The sequence below is a fragment of the Aquila chrysaetos genome, chromosome 10, assembly GCF_900496995.4.
Source record: "Aquila chrysaetos chrysaetos chromosome 10, bAquChr1.4, whole genome shotgun sequence".
Taxonomy (NCBI): domain Eukaryota; kingdom Metazoa; phylum Chordata; class Aves; order Accipitriformes; family Accipitridae; genus Aquila; species Aquila chrysaetos.
This window is the reverse complement of record NC_044013.1, coordinates 23,681,412-23,695,951: the sequence shown is the minus strand read 5'-3', so window position 1 is coordinate 23,695,951 and position 14,540 is coordinate 23,681,412.

Sequence of the window (14,540 nt, the reverse complement as noted above, 5' to 3'; positions counted from 1 at the left end):
GAAGGAGCCCGGCTTGCTGCTCTCACTCAGTAAGAAAGGCGAGAGCCCGGTCAGTCCTGCAGAGCTTGTAGGCGTGAAGGGCCGTGTGACGCGTTTCTCCCCTTAATCTTTTTGTCAGCTAAAGCTACAGATACTGCAACCCCAAACAGCATCTAGTAAAAACGTTATGGGGAATGTGAGATTTTGGGAAGCACCAAAGCACAAGGAACCACGGTTGAGAAAATTTCTCCTAGCGCTGCTGCCAGACTGAAGTTCCGTCTCTAATTAAAAATTGCAGCCCCCACATTTCATCGTATAAAAGAGAGGATATTTATATTCACCGGGATTCAGTTAAGGAAAATACTCCTTTTGACACAAGCATTCACCTGGGGATTTGGAGCCCTGCGTGCTCTATCCTCTAACACAATAAGAAGGATTACATTGCCCTGCAGTGTTTACAAGTTGAAGGACATAAACAAACAAAAGGGTGGCAGAAAGATTACTTCAGCTCTTGTTATTTGCACTCTAAGAGAGCAAAGGCAGAAAAGACAGATACTTAAAATTTGAAAAAACACAAGTCTGATAAGGATAAGTGAGAAGAGAAATGCCTGAAGCAAGAAAAGGGGCACAATATTGTCAACCATTATGGGTGAGTTTAGACTTTCAGCTTGCTTTAAGGCATTATTTTCACTTTCAATTCATTATATTAATGATTGTAGAATAATGCTTAAAACATTTGAGTACAGAATTTCAGGATGTAGGACCTGGCTAAGCTTGCTTAAAAGTAATGATTTGAGTAAAACTTACGACTTTTGAGTCTAATTCATGATTTTTAGACAGCTGAGGTGGAACACTGGAAAAAGAACAGACTGGAACACCGAAAGAAGAGATGTAGGGGAAGGATACCCATATTAGAGAATACAGGTAGTGGGGGATGAACAGCACACATTGTATATTTTTCCTTGAAAAATTCCATGAGGTCCTGTCTAGAGGGACATGAGGGTATTACAGTGGAATCAAAGACAACAAGGAAGGTAAGTGAAAGATGAAGGAATAGAGCTTGTTAGGCAAGAAAATAACAGCAGTGAAAGGAAGACATTACTTTGCTGTTAGCTTCTCCTGGGAAGTTGTAATAATAGAAAAACTAAAGTGCAGAAAAGAGGCACAGGCTAAAAGCCAAGGCTGACCTTACAGTAGGAGAGAAGCAATGAAATAAAGCAGTGAAATTAAGAATAAGAAATATCCCTCACAGCTGTTAGATGCAAGGGTGCCAGTTCTGAGTCAGGAAGACCATGATCCACAAATTACTGGAAATTAAATGGGTATACAGAGGAAATATTATTATGTGTTTGTTTTCTTTCCATATTCTTTCCCATATATACTGTACTAGCCACTGTTTCACTGGGGGTTATATACAAAGTAGCTAGAACCATTGGGACTCTCTGAGAATACAGACAATAAATACAGACATTAAATAAGAACAAAACCTCTACTTTGGGTTCTTTTATGTGACCCAACAGCTTTTCTTATGCCTATTTACTGAAAGATATTTTTCAGGTAAAAAAACGCCAACACAATGTTTTCTTCCAGAGTAGTGGAACAGAGGAAACTTTGCTTCTTGTGGGGATTTCCTATTCTGACATTCCTCATTGCCCCTTTCATACCCCTGCCAGCTTGGCTATGCAGTAGCACTTGCTGCAGCTTGCCTGGAGCAACATACATGCATGCTGGGCGTTTGGCTATTTCCTCCTGGGCCTGAAAAAAATCTGGCATTTTCTTTACCTTGGAGGAAGGGCACAAACTTGGGTTTGTCTGTCACCTGTTACTTTTGTGGCTACTTGGTATCTTTAAGACCATAGACAGGGAAAGGGAGAGAATGATCTAGGACAAATGATGAAATGGCTACAGATCAGTAGAGTGCAATCATAGGCCTTGCTTCCTTAAGAAACCAGAATAAATATGTACAGAATATTTACAATGCAGTGTTTTGTACCATTCTACAACTGTCTTCTTGTTAGAAATACAAACAGCATTTCTGTAAAGTGTGGATATGCGTGTGTAATGAGGTGTATGATAAAGGAACTGGTAATACGGTGTTGCAGGACACATTTCCTGTAGGTGCAAAGCTATTTTTAAACCTCTTGAAAGTTCTCAACACAAAGCATTAAAAGGACCTTTTTTTAATTACAAAAAAAGAGTGTTCTAAACAACTGGCCAGCTAAGTGCTGGTAGTTGAAGCAATTGCATTCTGACACATTAAATTTTGTAAAACTAAAAAATGGACTGGAGTTCTGTAACAGAGGAATTCTGCACATTTTTATTGTTAGTGATTTAGTTAGAAACACAGCAGCTATAATGGCATTGCAAAAGAGATACAATGGTTGTAAGGAGGAAGCAATGATGGTATTGTTTCAGTCTACTGGTAATTTCTTCTTTACAAGGCTCCTGCTTCTTGGGATAGCCAATCCATTCGACCTTACTTTTCTGAGATCTCAGCTTAGATCCTTTTGGCTATGAAATTATTGGCAGGTTTTGAATTTGTATGGCAATAAAAAGTTTTCTGGAAGCAGGATAGAGCGTTTTAAGATAAAAAATAGTATGATATCTTTCTTCCAAAGAAAAAGGTTAAAGTAGTTTGGGATACCAATCACAGGCACCTGGAGTTTATCCTCAGTGTACCAAGTGAATTTTAACAGAAAAGGGGAAGGCTAACACCAGTCCATTTTCTTTTTCTCTCAGGTAAAGACTAGAGGTCTGGAAATAAGAGCCATATCCGTATGGCTCATTCTGTATGCTTGGAAATTCACATTCAGGCAAAAATCTAACAGATCCTTTTAGCTAGATCCATACCTAATGTAATAAATACAGTGTTTGCTCCTGCTTGTTGCAGTAGGCAGCTCAGTCCTGAGGGTCCAATATTTCTTTGCCTTGTTTGTTCTACCCAGGACACCACCCCTGTTATGTAAATTCTTTGTTTCTCCAGAGCTCAGCCATTGCTTATTTTCTTTATGGGGATATGTGGCACTTCCCAGGATCACTGCATTTCACTTTGGGGCTCAGTTTGCCAGCATCTCTGAGCTTGACCAGCTTTGTTATCTTGAGGTAGTGATATGGATGGCTTACTAATTCCCTAAGTATTCTGTGAGTTATCTTGTAACCTGAATTACTGCATTATTCTCATTAGATTCTTTCTTTTAGAATATACAGAGGCTTTTATATATTTAGGGCAACCCTATAGTATTGTAAAGTGTTTACTTCATACGCAAAATTAATATGAAGTGCTGTTTATTGCCAGGAGTTAATACTTGCAGTGCAGTGAACTGAAGTAAAACTCACTGCAGCCTTAACTTGGAAGATAGTGAAGATTGATGGAACGTAGTGGGTTTAAAGAAAAGGTGTTATTAACATGTAGGTGGCAGGGCTGTGAAACAAACCCCACTGTAAATCTGAATTAAAAGCTCCCTTGAAACTATAGTATTTCACTTTGTTGCACATCAGGGATACAGCAGTGTTGTGGAATGCAGTTAGTCTCTTTCAGTCTGAGATGCCCAGCCTTTGCCTCTTCTCACTTTCTTGGAAACATACTAGACTTGGATACAATTCTGACTCATATACAGAGATCAGAGTATTAAACTCACTAGGATAATGAGGAATTAAAATGCCAGTAAAGAAATGAAATTTTAGCAGAACTGTCAAAACTGTAGGGTTTGTATTAGAAAAAAATAATCTCATCCTCTCCAAAACCTGCAATCTGCCAGTAGCAACCTGATGGTGCATAAACTGATAGTTTCAAAACATGGTTGTTGCTTGAGATACAGTCATATATGTGGTGCATACAGAGAAATAGATGCTGCAGTATGTAAAGAAAGGACTGGAAGTTTTATATTTGAAGTCACCTAAAATAATATCACCTGACACTTCATTACAGGCCTGCCTTTTCAACTTACAATTCTGCCAAACTTCAGCCGTGTTGGTTTAGATTTTTTTGGTATTGGATGTCTTCATCTGAACAAGGGACCTATGTCAGCTTGTATTTTCAAGTTTCAGTAGAAAGGTTTAGTCATTTTTTAAAAAGTATTAAGGGAGCACAAAAATACTAGCTTCCTTAAAATCAGCGACAGGATAGTAATCAACACTTTTAGCAGCATCTGGTATGGACTTAATTTAAGCAGAAAATATAAAGTATTAATTGTGGTAGCACAGTAAGTTACCTGCATGCTAGTAATGAGGATATGTCCATAAACAGGGAACTCGGACAAAAAAAAGGTTATCAGTGAGAGTGAACGAAGTGTTGTACATAATATAAAGACTTGAGTTCTCACCCTCTTGTGCTAAAGCTTCTTTGAGTACATTTGATTCATTAGATAAGTGCTATCTTTATGTCATTTATGTAATCACTTGGCAGATATAATCTTGATTGACCTGCTAGTGCTTCTGATCTATTAATACTTGCTTCTTTGTGTTTTATTTTCTGGAGGCCATAGTCACAGTTTTGGCATGACTCCACTTCCATTAAGATTGGTGGCAAAAGGGCAGGCCTTGAAACCACAGAAGTGGTTTGGAATGCAGCAGTATATATCCTCCCAGGTATTCCAAGTTTAGAGCATATAATTTCTTTTTTTATCAGATTTACAATGCCTTCCACTATAGCTGAATGTTGGTATTAATGTTCTTCTATTGAATTTTGAGGCTTCAGATAAACTTATTTCATTTTCTCTGCTCTTCTTTAAACCTATCTGTCAAACTATTTCTAAGATCTGATTCAGCAAGCAGTTTAGTTTGCCCTGAATATAGTCTTGAGATAACATGAACTAGAAAACTTATAAAATTATTTCTTCTTGTCTGACGAGTATCAGTCGAATAGCTACTTAAAAATGTCTATAGCAATATTAATGATTTCATGACAAAACCACTCATTTATTTTCACTTTTAATTGCTATTACATATTATTACCTTATCATTGCTGACCAGAGTTGGAGTGTGCTTGGGAAATGATTCAGCATAGGGTTTTCCATAAGCTTGCAAAAAATGTTTATTGAATAGTATTACCAATCATCAGAATTATCTGTTGCCAGCACTCTCGAAAACTGAAAATACTGCGTTTGTTTTCTATTAATGTTAGACAAGATTGGCATAGAATTATTTTTTATCCAGATATAAAGCTGTAATAAAAGGAAGTTTAAGAACAGCACTATGGACACTTAGTCAATGTGAAAGGTTAGTGCCCAGACTTTGACTATAGCTTGTGAATGAACAAAATTGTTTGTTTTCTCTTGATCAGGCAGTTTTGTGTTTTCTAGATGCAGAGATGAGTTTTCAGCCCCTGGTGTAACATCTGCATACACAATGTACATAACAATACAGAATCAAACTGTCAAAACATGTTTATTTAGTTAAAATGAGATGAATGGTATTAATATCTAAATATTCTACATTAGTATCTGTTTCAAAGGAACAGTAATGATGTTAAAACTACTTTTATGGGATTGCAATGATATAAACCAGTATCTTCCAGTTGTGTATTTTCTCAAGAAACAAAGGAAAGGAAATTGAAATTGAAGAGTAGCTGTCATTCTTGTTACTAAGATCCTATTGCTTAGGCACTCATCCCACATGACCTAATGCTCTGCTATGAGCAGTCTTTTGTTTTACAATTTGATAGCACTTGTTTCAGCATGGGCTTAAATGCAAGTCAGGCTTGTTGTGTGCTAGGCACATAAAACCAAAACTAAAAGGCTAAGTTACGCAGGGTGTCAGAATAAGCTTTTAGAAACCCACTATGTGACTAATCCACAACGATTCTCTCAAGATATGCTTGTCAAATGGAAAGTGGCTCTTTTTTAAAGTTTTATTAGTATTTTTTAATTTGTTTTCAGTACTTGTAACGTGTAGGGGTTTTTTTTAGGAAAGGTTAAGAGCACTCTATCTTTGTGATTTAAGCTGCACAGTTATATGGTTTCTCAGTTTGCATTGCAGTTCAAACAATTAGCAATCGCAGAACTGTATGGCATTTCTGTAGCACTGAATATATGTCTTTGTATTTGAAGCTTTTTCTTCAGAACAGCACGGTAACAAGTTATTTATGTAGGAGGGCAGGCAGTGATGAAAGCTGTATTAGATTTTATCCTTGCTCTTTTATAATAATCACACATAAATAATGTACTGTCAGAGGCAAATGTAACAATGTATTTATATATACAAGCTGTTTCTTTTGTTTTCCCATTTCTAGTAGAGCCTGAATCGTTAAATTTTTCAGAGGTACAGTCATATATGTAATTCAATAGTAACAGCGTGTGCTACATATCCTCTTCACCTAGTCTGAAGACTGCAAGTTACCAAAACCATCCCTGTCCAACATTTGAATTTTTAAACTCAAACTGTAGCAATTAATGCTTTTAGCTTTGAATGTCTCTTTTTCAGTCCTTTGTCAATATATTACATAAATGGAACCTGACATAGGATTTGCAGCATTCAGATCTTCTGGACAAATTAACTCTCAAAGATGAAGTATATAATCTGTTGATGAGTGAAGATCAATATGGAGGCTTAGTTCAAGCTAAAAAAGGTTTAGGCTTTTAATCCTAGAGGTTTCTGGTTCAACTCCTCCTATGCTGCTACTCTTGAAAATGCTACCATTCTCTAATACATAGTCAACTTCCCCCCTCCCTCCAACTAGTAATAACAACTATCACCTACACATGGTTTTATATCCTTTATGAAAAGGCACATTGAATTCTATTAAAAAAGGATATGTACTATTTTTATATGGCTATTCAAATTAAAACTGATGAATATTAATAATATGTACCTAGTATGTAGTTGGAATTTAATTCCCTCAAAGTAAAAGCACTTGTAAAGTTGTGATGTGGTTTAGACTACACACATTGTCTTAATAGTTCTGTTCTTAAAAAGAATTGTAAGAATGTTATTCGATTTACTATGGAGATATAAAATTACAACAATGCCAATATTTTTTGTTCTGAGCCCGTGAAGAGGACAGGAAACTCAGATGCTAAAACCACAGGATGCCCCCCTTAACTGTGTGTTTAAAAGATTAGCCACTAGATGACGCCTTGATTCTGTTAATATTTCTTTTTTTTTTTTTTTTTTTTTTTTTTTTGGTATTCCGTGACTGATGTCTGGATCTGAAATCCTGAAACTGTTTCTTTAGTAAATCCGGCTAGGAAAGAATGCTTTTCACATATTTTTAAACGATAATTTTGAAGGCCTTCTACTGAAGTAAATGAAATTATTTCAATTTTCACTGGTGCTTTTAACTCCAGCCTCTTTTGTAGGGGTTTGGTTTGGTGTTGTTTGTTTGTTTTTGTTTTTTTTTTTTGTCATCGATTTTCTTCTTCTATTATACTGATAATTTATTTTTCTTGGACAAAATGCCTTTTAAAGGTAGTTTTTCTTAATACTTATTTTTTTCCATTTTTTTCATGTCTCTTTGCTTCACAACTGTAACTTAAAAGTAGAAGCAGATCAGGATAGTGTCCTTTACACCACCTATTAACAGACATTTAGCATGTGTGGATAAATGCTTGTATAAGTGTGTTTTACTTGGTGCACATTTTTCCTTACCAGGAGGGAATAAACTATACTTCTGTAAAGCATTTTAATACTGGCATAACTGTATCCATTTTATGATATGTACTCATACATTTGTAAAAATTCTCACTGATCCTGGTACTCACATGTTTATATCCATAAGTAATTCCTGTGTGGACCAGGATAGAGAGAGACTGAAATCCTCCATTTAACCACAGATCAAGGCAAGCGTTGCAGTTCCTATTCCTCATTCGTTAGTCTCTGCACTAATAAACTTCAGGTCTCTAGTCTGTGGTACACAAGCATGTTACCATAGTATAACAATTAACATGGGTCAGCTGCTCTACAATAAACTGTGTGCATGATTCTACCTGGCAGTTTCTTGCCATTAAACTGTGGAAAATCACAACAGCCTCCCTTTCAATGAAAGATGGGGAATTTCCTCATTTTTGGTTAAGCAGTACTTCAGTGTAGACGTTTACAGGTGGACAGTTGCATGTGAGCAGTTCTGGCATCAAGTTGACCAACAGGAACTATTCCCTTTATGATAATTTTTTGTGTGTCAAAGGGCTGCAATAGGCCATTGTTGACAAAAAAAAAAAACTTAACTATAACAGATCTTCTATGATAGGACATTGCTATGTTCCTATGCATACTTGGCTGCTTTGCTGACAAAATCCAGCCTCATTAGATGGGTTTGTAATTGGAAGAGATGCTATCCACTGTTTGAAACTTTTAAATTATTTAAAAATAGACTTTAACAAAAATGTTATCTGATTTTTTATGTGAACTATTTCATGACCACTGATGAATATTGTTATGTTAAATGTAGTTAATAGAAATTACTGATGGAGTTGTTTGATGGGCTTCTCAGAGATGGGATTCAGAAGACTGGCTCTGACTGCAAATAGAGGCTGGGAGCTTATCTAAAATAACAGTGGGAGCCAGTGTTATTTTGTCAGCAGTATTTTTGGCGACTATATGTTGGCTGAGAGAATCCTCTTGTTTGGGAAAGTAGATTTGATTTGGACAAGACAAAAACTGGGCTTTACTAGCTTATATCAGATTTGTATTTATACTTTTAGTGACAAAAGGAAGTTTCTGGCAATATGCCTTTGCAGTGTAGGCCAGACTTTTGACGAATTTTTTCTATGCTGAAGATGATAGTATAGAAAAATATATACTTACTGTATTACTCATTTTATTAAAAATGTCATTATATACATTCTCTTCTAAAAAAATAATCACTAAATGCAAATATTTGTCTTCAGAGAAGATCCTGCAAATTCTTTTGTGGCTTCAAGTAACTTCATAAAGGGCCATGGAGCATATTAGTATTAAGTATTTAAGAAAGCTTACCTATATCATGCATTAGATAGGACAGGCATGCTGTACTTTGCAGCTCATTTCACCATACAGTGATGTGTTTACAGTCTTACACATTAAAGAGAGCTACATAAACCAAGATTTATTTTTTTTCCCTCTCTAATTGATACTGCCAGATAATAAGACCTGGCATTGAATTAGATATAGAAGTTCTCAGATTGAATCCTCTCCTACCTAAAGATGTTCTCTGGGATCTTTTTTGATACATAATCATTATAATGCAGGGGAAAAAAATGGTGATAAAAGCACCAGGCTACCTTTATGCTCTTCAGTCAGTGGAGATTAATTACTGCTGATGCAGCTGACAGGAAAGGATAGGAGTAGTAATGGTTTTCATTACCAAAACCTAATAGAGTGGTCAGGAAGGAAGGATAAATTGTAATCTTTTAACAATCTGAGACCAATTGATTGAAATGTTTCCATATATTGTTCTTTAGTCCAAGTGGAATCCAGAAAACAACTGAAACGTGCAGCCCAAATGCTCTAGCATTGATCTAATGTTTGAGAAAGTGATTTGGACTGTAAACTGCTTAAGGTGAAACTGACTGTTCTGTGTGAATCTGTATACATATCTGACTGCATAATTATATCCAGAGTGTATATATTTAGAAGTCTTGGTTATTACTATTGTTGGTAGTCTAGGCAAAGGACTACATACATTTTAAATATTTTGCAGGCCCAGATTTTTAGAGAAGTTGTTGCACTGTTATATCCGATAGAGTGATACTGATTTATTCTATGAAACATTCTTAATCTGTGTCTACTTCTATTAGGAAACAAATTTGCAGTGAGAGGTGGATTATTTGGGCCTTTTTTAAACTCTATTCCAAGGTGCCAAAATATGTTCTAGTTTTCATTGGAAGATTCCTAATATGTTCTAGGTCTCATTTTATTTGAATTACATGCACTAGGACAGCCACAGGGTTCTGTCATATACTTTATAAATAAAAACACATATCTGAGAAGTTATTACAGTGTTTTCATGCACAGCCTTGCTTATAGTTTGTTTATATTGAGATCTACAGTAAGCCAAACAGATTTTTTTTTTCTTTATTTATGACTTCGGGAAGGATTGACTTTCTTCTTTGAAACAAAAGACAAACATAAACTGTATCAACAGAATATAGAGATTTATCCTTGAGAAAAAAACAGGTTATGAAAACCTGTAAACCCAAGTCTGAGCTCAAGGGCCAGAATCTTCATTGCCTTGCACTTCATGCTGCGTCAATGGAACATTACAGAGGTTTAAACTACTATACTAAAATATGTTCTGCAATTCCTTTGAGTTAACTTGTTCCATGGAAGGAGTTCAGCCAGTTGGTATGAGATCATCTCCTGACAAATATTACCCTCTTGTAGTACTGCATTGACCCTGTAGAATCTCATAGTGCAGGTACAATACAAGCTAAGTGAGGTGAGTCAGGTAGGAAGAGGTGTAACCAAAACAGTCTGATAACCCTATTGCTGTGAGCAGATATTGTATCTGGAGGTCCAAATAGGGCAAAGGCTGGAGCTGTCTAGACTTCCACTGGGGACCACACTGGATCCTGGAGCCTGATGGCCACCAGTTAATTTATTCCTGCCACTGTGATTTAGTCACAGTCAACATTCATTTTGCTCTGCTGCAGAATGGCTGTGCAATCAGCATGGCAGTAGAAAATCTGGTTCTGCTTCCCATTTGAAATGGCACAAGTTCACTAAAACAGAAATAGTTCAATTACAATCATACAAAACCCTTCCTGGAAAACAGTTATTTTTCTTTAGTGACTTTTGATGTGCTAACATTTTAACTAAGTGTTCATGTTTTCTGTGTATTCAGTTTATGCCATCAAGGAAAGCAATTTGCTGTAATGCTACTCAAGGCACCCATTAGTAGCAAACAGCAATCTGTGTTTTTAGAGAACCAAGGCTGTTATTTCACAAAGGGAGCCATTCAGCTTTGCCTTAATCCTCTAACCAGTAAAGCTCATCTTCCAGGTGTTATTCCTATTTTACTGATGTTGACTTCTCAAAAATATTTAGAAAATGAGAGTCTAATATAGATTAAGTTGTTGGTGATTTATTTAAGAAAATACAATGTGATATATCTATATAAATAAATGTAAATTCTCAAATATTTTTTGAGATAACAGAAAAAATTGCCATATGTGACATGCTTTTGGTTTTAGTTGCATGTTTTGAACATCTAGGTGAAAAAAACCCAAACATTTAACTTAAAAACCTTGTTCCTAAACATTCAGGAAGTTTATTGCATTCTTTCATTGTTGAATCTTTGAAGCAGATATCAATAACAGTGAATAGTAATAGATGTTTTTCTGACACTGATACTCTGAATGCATTAAATGCTGCAGCTTCAGAATCTATAGTCTGTGTTATCAGTAGATGTGTATGACCTGACTCAGGATCTGATCTGGCTGAACGGAATAAATGACTCCACAGAAATGCTGTGACTTAAGTAGAACTACTTGCAAAACCAGCTCCAATCTACACTTAGAGGCCCTTTTAATTATTTCAAAAGCTGACATTTAATTAAGAAGGTGTAAAGAAAAGATAAAATTATGTATTTTGAGAATATACTGTTCACTCACTTGTCATGCCAACTGAATTTTATTAAGACTTTACTCGCTTTTGTGACAAAGGCTTGGTAGCCTTTCTGTGATCAAGCTAGAATGTATGACCATGGAGTATGGTATTTTTCAATCAATGAATCAATGTGTTGAAAAGACATACCAAAGTATTCAGTTGGGTTTTAGGACTACTTCATTTGATGGCATGTTGGAAGAGCATTGCTTTAGTCTGGCCACCAGAAAATTTAAGCAATCTTTGCCTTTAGGGCACCTCCAGGAAAAACATACTTATTCTTCAGCTATTAAAGCTCTTTTTCCCTACACACATGTAGGAAGAGGTGAGCAAATTTCAAAAATACAAGTGATCAGGTACTAGAGATAGATAGCCAGAAAAAGACAAACCAGAGAATTGAGTAAGTAGCAAAAATATTAGATATTATAAGGTAGTCAATAAAACAAGTACTACTGTGAGCAGCAGAACTACTGAAGCTTCGTTCCCTATGGATTTTGTCTCATAGTTTAATTCATTGGTATCAGGATATGATCTCCAGCCAAAGGTTTTCCATGGTTACAGGCATTTATTGTCTTTTTATCCTAAGTGATTTTTCTGGGCTTGATAAACATGAGTTCACCCTGTAGCCTGTCTTTTACTGAAGGCATTCTACCTGGCCATTAATTTTCATATAAAATCGTGGAACTCTCATATCTTAGAGAGTCTTTATCCTTTGCCAGATTTGGTTGGCCAACCTACACAGGGCAACTGGTTGAAAAGCTACGGGGGTGTGGGCAAACAAATATTGTGGACACCTATGCCTCATTTTCTTAACAAATGAGGCTACTGAACCCCTCTCGCCCCTGAATGTAAATACATGTGTGTGTAAAAGTGCATATGTATAAATCCAAAAGTGAATGAAGTAGAGGCGACAGAAAAAAACAATTAAGAAACTAAAGGAAAATGCTTGACTTTTGGTGCAGTGACAAAAGGCAGCAAAGGGCACTACGTATTAAAAGGAGTTCAAAGGAATGCCCTTTGCAGCTTTCATAAGGACATATCCTATTTAACTTTCATGCCATGGTTTAATACTGAAGTCATAACTAAGTTTACAGGAAAAGCCTTTGTGAAGGGTTTATCAGATTTTCAGAAAGCCTTTCTGTGACAGACTGTTACCTAAACTAAAACCAGCAGGAATCCAAAGCACAGCAACATGAAAACAGGTAAAGAGAATTTCCAATGCTTCTTAAGGCTTGTTTCTGGGTCTTGGTAAACATGAGTTTATGCTGTAGCCTTCCTCTTACTGCAGGTACTCTATCTGGCCATTTTTTTCATAAAAATGGTAAGAGTGTAATATCTTTGAGATCTTCTTGACAGTCTTTTTGTCAACTATTACTACAGGTACAATGAAAGACAGCTTCATTTGTTGATGGAAGAACGTGGATACTATGGCTGGACCATAGAGACTCCACAAGCTCATCTGCCAGCCTCTTCCAGTCCTTCATTATCTTTCAAGTGCAGAGGTGTTACCTAATGTCCACCTGAAGTTTCCATGCTGCAGTTTAAGTCTGTTACTTCTTGTCCTGTCTTTCTTTTCCTGTCTTTGGGTATGGATGATAGTGTGCCCTCATTCCTTTAGCAGCAGCCTTTCATGTTTGTGTTCCTATGCCAAGTGGAGTCTTTGCTGTCACACAAGGCAAAGCTCCTAATCTACCCATGGATTCCTCCACCTCTGAGAACTCTGGAATATGTACTGTCATTTATTGCATTCCCATTTCTATTTAATGATGACTGAAGCACTGCAGTGTGAGATATAATTAAAGCAAGTGTGATATTTAGAGAATAACTGACAAAATTTTTGCAGCTATTGAAAAGCTTGTCTGGTTAATTTTATTTTAAATCTCATTTTCACAAAATGATTTCTTCTAATCTTCACCATCTGTATAAGAAGTGTAATCAGCAAGCTGAAATTAAAATATCTGCAAACTCTGCCCTTCAAATCAATCACAAATTAAACCTGAAAAGAAAATGTTCTAGTGGGAAAAAAAACCTTCTAAAGAAATCCTTTCTATTAATCTCTTCCCACTAAGGCAAATTATGTACCCTTGCTTAAAAAGAATACTAATAAATGTAATTAAACAACTTTTTTTGATGAAATTTTATTTGTCTTCATCAGATCTTGAAGTAAATGCTGATTTAGAAACCTCAGACTTTTTGCCAGATGGCAGTGGAGTAGACATCTTTCACAAGCAGCAAATCAACAGAGCACATAGGAAAATTTGAAAGCCATTCTGCGCACATAGTACCTAGGTGACCCTTCAGAGCTTAATAGAAAGATAGCATCTTAGGAACTAGCCACAGAACATTATTGGTAGGAGCATTTACAACATTATTCCACAGTGTTTGCCTGCAGTGTTGCTTTCTTCTTTTAAGAGTTGATAAGAAAATGCTAGTTGACTTTTAGGGAGAAAAATTGGCTCAGTGCAGAGCATTTTTAGAAATTCCACCATAAACTTTCCTTACACACAGCTTTGTCATCGTCATTTGAAGAGTCCAGTGACAGGTAATGGTACTGACTCTTTGGCCAGTACTGTCCTCACTAGGAAGTGCTTTTGTTATAGTACAGGCTTTTCTGTTTTCTGGATCAGAAAGTTGTTGGTAAATTCCCTTCCTGTTAGCTGTATTTGAGTAATATTCTCTACAAGGAAAAGAATCAATGCAAATGGTAATCCTTCAAAACAGCTGAGACACAGCACTGCATGCCAGAGGGCTGAAAAAATGTGAATGAACATTCTCTGATTTACCAGCAAGGTCTGTTCCTCCAGTGCAAGTATTTAATCTGCTGACAAGGAGATAAGGGACTTTGTACAGCTTAGAGACCAACCTAACATCACAAATATGATAGAAACAAGTATACCTTTGGAAGTAATTATAATGCAACGTAATTAATATCTCCTCTGTCTCCAGTTCTGTGCATACCATTGTAAAGGATGCCGCAAGTTCTTGCATATCAGCATGTGCAGGAAGAAAATGTTGGTTTGGAGCGTAAAAAGTCTTGCATGTTT